This window comes from Mytilus galloprovincialis, chromosome 3 (assembly GCF_965363235.1).
Source record: "Mytilus galloprovincialis chromosome 3, xbMytGall1.hap1.1, whole genome shotgun sequence".
NCBI lineage: Eukaryota > Metazoa > Mollusca > Bivalvia > Mytilida > Mytilidae > Mytilus > Mytilus galloprovincialis.
In genome coordinates this window covers 26,001,158-26,008,355 of record NC_134840.1, presented here as the reverse complement: position 1 = coordinate 26,008,355, position 7,198 = coordinate 26,001,158, and positions in this window count along the sequence as shown.

Sequence of the window (7,198 nt, the reverse complement as noted above, 5' to 3'; positions counted from 1 at the left end):
TTATGTAAACGGGTGTATAAAAAAACAGACGCAAGGATAAAAACTGCCCTCCTTATCCATGTCTTTAAATGAAGATATTTCAAACATTTTTAAAAGTACCTATTGAGCTAGTATAGTTTATTATAATAATCCATACTAGCTCAAATCACATACTTACTGGTTAATTCAATTTATATCAACTAATGTTACCATTTAGTATTGCTTCTGTCCTATTTTTTATTCAGATTTTTATCTAATAACTGCCACCCTTTTCTGCATTTTTCCTGCAAAATTTGATGTAGACTGGCCTTATAGTTACAAAGAGGAAGCAGTAATTGCCTCGTGTGTCAATCCTTGTCATTTAATGAAATGAGAATTTTAAGCACATTTTGGACATTTTTTTCCTTCCTAACTTTTCTTCAGACTGGAAGTTTTTTTTAAGACAAATGTGAATTTACATAGGGTTCATTATCATTGACATGAATACCATACAGTTCATGCTGCAGTTGCATACCAAGTTGTAATATCAAACAAAAAAATAATTAATGTATGAGGCATTAACATAAGGTAAATGAATAACTCTAAAAGATATTTTATTTGTTATTTAATTCTTTACATGTACATTAATTTTCCTATTAATCAGAATTCAAATATTTCAATATTAGATAATTATGCTATCTGTAATGGTAATTTTTTCCCCTGTATGAATCTGTATTGAATACAGATTTATGAAATAAAACTACAAAATGTACTAGTAAACAAAAACGATTAATGTTGAATATTCTGACAGTGTTATAGTCCCAGGACAGGAAAACAAAATTCCTGCATTGAACTGTTCCAGTTAAAGATATACTACATGTATATTATACCATACAACCAGATGCTCTGCAGGGCACAGCTATATACGACTGCAGAGGTTGAGGTCTGAACGGTTGGGGCAAGTATTGACACATCATTCAAGCTGGATGCAGCTCTGAATTTGAATTGTGATTAAATGGTTGACACAGCATTGGTTTCTGAAACAGAATGAATGTGGTCTAATGAACTTAAATTTTTTTTTTGGCTTTTGAGCAATTTACTATGCTGTTGAATATTAATTCTCTCAAAAGAAAAAATATTTGAAAAAAAAATCTTTTTAAATTCTGAAATCTGAAATGAGAAAAAAAATTGACCCCCACCCCAATTTTTTTTCCACTTCCCCCTTTACCTTATTCAAACAAGAGTGCACACGCTGAAATGTCTCGCCTTCTTTACTAATCATTGATATTATGTTGATAGACCTAAATATAAAGCTTTATTACAACTGTCACATAAACTCAACATTAACCAAAGAAAACGAAACATTGATCAATGAACCATAAAATGAGGTCAAGGTCAGATGAACCATGCCAGGCAGACATGTACAGCTAACAATTCTTCAATACAACAAATATAGTTGACTTATTGCTTATAAATTAAGAAAAACAGACCAAAACACAAACACTTAACACTTAGCAATGGACTGTGAAAATGAGGTCAAGGTCAAATAAAACCTGCGTAACAGACATATAAATCATAAAATATTTCCATACACCAAATATAGTTGACTAATGCATAAAGTATTAGAAAAATAGACCAAAACTCAAAAACTTAACTTTGACCACTGAACCATGAAAATGAGGTCAAGGTCAGATGACATCTGTCAGCTAGACATGTACACCTTACAATCATTCCATACACCAAATATAGTAGACCTATTGCATATAGTATAAGAAAAACAGACCAAAACACAAAAACTTAACTATAACCACTGAACCATGAAAATGAGGTCAAGGTCAGATGACACCTGCCAGTTGGACATGTACACCTTACAGTCCTTCCATACACCCAATATACTAAACCTATTGCTTATAGTATCTGAGATATGGACTTGACCACTAAAACTTAACCTTGTTCACTGATCCATGAAATGAGGTCGAGGTCAAGTGAAAACTGTCTGACGGGCATGAGGACTTTGCAAGGTACGCACATACGAAATATAGTTATCCAATTACTTATAATAAGAGAGAATTTAACATTACAAAAAATCTTAACTTTTTTTCAAGTAGTCACTGAACCATGAAAATGAGGTCAAGGACATTGGACATGTGACTGACGGAAAGTTCGTAACATGAGGCATCTATATACAAAGTATGAAGCATCCAGGTCTTCTACCTTCTAAAATATAAAGCTTTTAAGAAGTTAGCTAACGCCGCCGCCGCCGTAGCCGCCGGATCACTATCCCTATGTCGAGCTTTCTGCAACAAAAGTTGCAGGCTCGACAAAAATGATCTCACTTCAAATTTCTAATGGAGTTTGCAACAATAACTACTCATTTAAATACATCATAAAATATTAAAATATAAAATGCCATACAGTCATGGTTAAACTTTGTATTAATTAATAATAACTTCTAAAAAAAAAATGGGGAATGTGTCCAAAAGGACACAGATGATGCCCCCACTAGCATTTAACATTATAAAGGGACATAACTCAAGAACTGCAAATTGAAGCTGCCAAAAATTGAATAAGCATTATATACACATTTCATTAAATTTAGTTGAGACAAACAGAAACTAACCAGATGCTCTGCAGGGCACAGCTTTATACGACCGCAGAGGTTGAACCCTGAACGGTTGGGGCAAGTATGGACACAACATTCAAGCTGGATTCAGCTCTAAATTTGAATTGTGATTAAATAGTTGACAGAGCATAGGTTTCTGACACAGAATGAATGTGGTCTAATGAACTTAAAATATTTTTTTTTGCCTTTGAGCAATTCACTATGCTGTTGAATATTAATCCTCTCAAAAAAATGTTTGAAGAAATTTTCTTCTTATTTATGAAATCTGAAATGAGAAAAATTTACCCCCCCCACCCCATTTTTTTTCACATCCCCCTTTCCCCAAAACTGATCTCAATTCAAATTTCTAATGGAGTTTGCAACAATAACTACTCATTTAAATACATCATGAAATATTAAAATGTAAAATAAAGTGCTTGTTATCACTGAATGGTAATTGTTTTAATTTATCAGTTGGTAGTAAAAGTGAATATACATTGTATATTGTACAAAACAATGATTTAAGTTGATTCAACTACTATTCTGGACAAAGAAAGATAACTCCAATTGAAAATTTCTTGCCATTGCACAATATTGTGCAATTAGATATTTCTTGCTATTGCACAATACTGTGCAATTGAAAATTTTTTCTATTGCACAATACTGTGCAATTATATATTTCTTGCTATTGCTGAATACTGTGCAATTGAAAATTTCTTGCTATTGCACAATACTTAATATAATAATTTTGGATCCTGATTTGAACCAACTTGAAAACTGGGCCCATAATCAAAAATGTAAGTACATGTTTAGATTCTGACAGCATATCAAAAAAGCCCAAGAATTAATTTTTTGTTAAAATCAAACTTAGTTTAATTTTGGACCCTTTGGACTTTAATGTAGACCAATTTGAAAACGGGACCAAAAATTAAGAATCTACATACACAGTTAGATTTGACATATCAAAGAACCCCAATTATTCAATTTTTAATGAAATCAAACAAAGTTTAATTTTGGACCCCGATTTGGACCAACTTGAAAACTGGGCCAATAATAAAAAATCTTAAGTACATTTTTAGATTCAGCATATCAAAGAACCTCAAGGATTCATTTTCTGTTAAAATCAAACTAAGTTTAATTTTGGACCCTTTGGACTTTAATGTAGACCAATTTGAAAACAGGACCAAAAATTAAGAATCTACATACACAGTTAGATTCGGCATATTAAAGAACCCCAATTATTCAATTTTTGATGAAATCAAACAAAGTTCAATTTTGGACCCTTTGGGCCGCTTATTCCTAAACTGTTGGGACCTAAACTCCCAAAATCAAACCCAACCTTCCTTTTATGGTCATAAACCTTGTGTTTAAATTTCATAGATTTCCATTTACTTGTACTAAAGTTATATTGCGAAAACCAAGAAAATGCTTATTTGGGCCCTTTTTGGCCCCTAATTCCTAAACTGTTGGGACCCCAACTCCCAAAATCAATCTCAACCTTCCTTTTGTGGTCATAAACCTTGTGTTTAAATTTCATTGATTTCTATTTACTAATACTAAAGTTATTGTGCGAAAACCAAGAATAATGCTTATTTGGGCCCTTTTTTGGCCCCTAATTCCTAAACTGTTGGGAACAAAACTCCCAAAATCAATCCCAACCTTCCTTTTGTGGTCATAAACCTTGTGTTAAAATTTCATAGATTTCTATTCACTTTTACTAAAGTTAGAGTGCAAAAACTAAAAGTATTCGGACGACGACGCAGACGACGCCAACGTGATACCAATATACGACCAAAAAATTTTCAATTTTTGCGGTCGTATAAAAAATTCTTCAATTTTTCCACTTGTAAAGGGACATAACCCTAGAATGGTAATCAAAGTGCTTGTAATCACTGAATGGTAAAGATTGCTTTAATTGATCAGTTGGTAGTAAAGTGAATATTGCATTGTATATTGTATATAGCATTGATTTAAGTTGATTCAACTTCTATTCTGGACAAAGAAAGATAACTCTAATTTTCAAAGAAGATTATATAAAAGCATTGGTTTTAGGTGATTTAACAACCATTCTGGACAAAGAAAGATAACTCCAATTTATTGACTTGAAACTACAACCAGATGCTCTGCAGGGCGCAGCTTTATACGACAGCAGAGCTTGAACACTCAACAGTTCGGGCAAGTATGGACACAACATTCAAGCTGGATTCAGCTCTAAATTTGGATTGTGATTAAATAGTTGACACAGCATAGGTTTCTGACACAGAATGAATGTGGTCTAATAAACTTAAAATTTTTTTTTTCCCTTTGATCAATTCACTATGCTGTTGAATATTAATCCTCTCAAAAAAATGTTTGAAGAAATTTTCTTTTTATTTATGAAATCTGAAATGAGAAAAATTGACCCCCCCCCCCCCCCAATTAATGGAGTTTGCAACAATAACTACTCAATTAAATACATCATATAATATTAAAATGTCAAAAAAGTTTTTAATTTATCAGTTGGTATTAAAAGTGAATATACATTGTATATTGTATAAAACAATGATTTGAGTTGATTCAATTACTATTCTGGACAAAGAAAGATAACTCCAATTGAAGTTTCTTGCTTTTGCACAATATTGTGCAATTATATATTTCTTGCTATTGTGCAATACTGTGCAACTGAAAATTTCTTGCTATTGCACAATACTGTGCAATTGAAGATTTCTTGTTATTGCTGAATGCTGTGCAATTAAAAATTTCTTGTTATTACACAATACTTAATTAATAATTTGGGATCCTGATTTGGTCCAACTTGAAAACTGGGCCCATAATAAAAAATCTAAGTACATGTTTAGATTCAGCATATCAAAGAAGCCCAAGAATTCAATTTTTGTTAAAATCAAACTTAGTTTAATTTTGGACCCTTTGGACTTTAATGTAGACCAATTTGAAAACGGGACCAAAAATTAAGAATCTACATACACGGTTAGATATGGCATATCAAAGAACCCCAATTATTCAATTTTTGATGAAATCAAACAAAGTTTAATTTTGGACTCTTTGGGCCCCTTATTCCTAAAGTGTTGGGACCAAAACTCCCAAAATCAATCCCAACCTTCCTTTTGTGGTCATAAACCTTGTGTTAAAATTTCATAGATTTCTATTCACTTATACTAAAGTTATAGTGCGAAAACCAAATGTCTTCGGACGACGCAGACGACGAAGCCAACATGATACCAATATACGACCAAAATATTTTCAATTTTTGCGGTCCTATAAAAATGCTTGTTTTGGCCCCTTTTTGGCCCTTTATTCCTAGACTGTTTGCCCTATAACCCTTAAAATATATCTCAACCTTCTACTTATGGTATTAAACATTGTGGTACAATTTCAGAACAATTGAAATACACATACACAACTTATTGTTCTGACACTAGATAAATGCTATTTTTGGGCCCTTTTTTGCCCCTAATTCCTAAACTGTTGGGACCAAAACTTCCAAAATCAATCCCAACCTTCCTTTTGTGGTCATAAACCTTGTGTTTAAATTTCATAGATTTCTATTTACTTAAACTAAAGTTATAGTGCGAAAAACAAAGAAAATGCTAATATGGGCCCTTTTTGGCCCCTAATTCCTAAACTGTTGGGACCAAAACTCCCAAAATCAATCCCAACCTTCCTTTTGTGGTCATAAACCTTGTGTTAAAATTTCATAGATTTCTATTCACTTATACTAAAGTTATAGTGCGAAAACCAATTTCTTCAGACAACGACGACGCCAACGTGATATTTGCAGTCCTATAAAAATGCTTGTTTTTGGCCCTTTATTCCTAGACTGTTTGCCCCATAACCCTTGAAATATATCTCAACCTTCTATTAATGGTATTAAACATTGTGGTACAATTTCAGAACAATTGAAATACTCATACACAACTTATTGTTGACACTAGATAAATGCTGTTTTTGGGCCCTTTGGGCCCCTAATTTCTAAACCTTAGGGACCATAACCCCCAAAATCAATCCAAAGCTTCCTTTTGTGGTTATAAACATTGTGTTAAAATTTTATTGATTTCTGTTTACTTATACAAAAGTTATTATCCGGAAACCATCCATCTTCCGACGACGCTGACGCCGCCGACGTGATACCAATATACGACCGCAAAATTCGTATAAAAAGATAGATGTACAGCTCCTATTGACAAAATATTAAACAAATAACAACTGATGTCCATAAAAATTCTGCAATTTGCATATGACAAACAAAATACCTTGTAATATAAAAATTTCATCAGAAGTTAGTAGAGGACATTTTCAAAATGCATAATATTACCTTTTGGTTATAACAATTCTAGAAGTAGCAATGTATTTGTGTAGATCTAGTTCCTAGTAATGTAAGTTTATTGTGATCATTGTAGTATAAAAATAACAAGACAAATTCATTGTAACCATTGTAATGAAAGAATTACAAAACAAGTTCATAGTAATCATTGTAATGAAAGAATTACAAGAAAAGTTCATTGTAATTTAAGAATTACAAGACAAAGTTTATTGTTATCATTTGACTGTCAATATGCATACAATGTATGGAAAGATCAATCTCATTAAAGTTGGATGTTCTGATACCCTACACTTCACTAAGTATCAAAAAGAATTGCA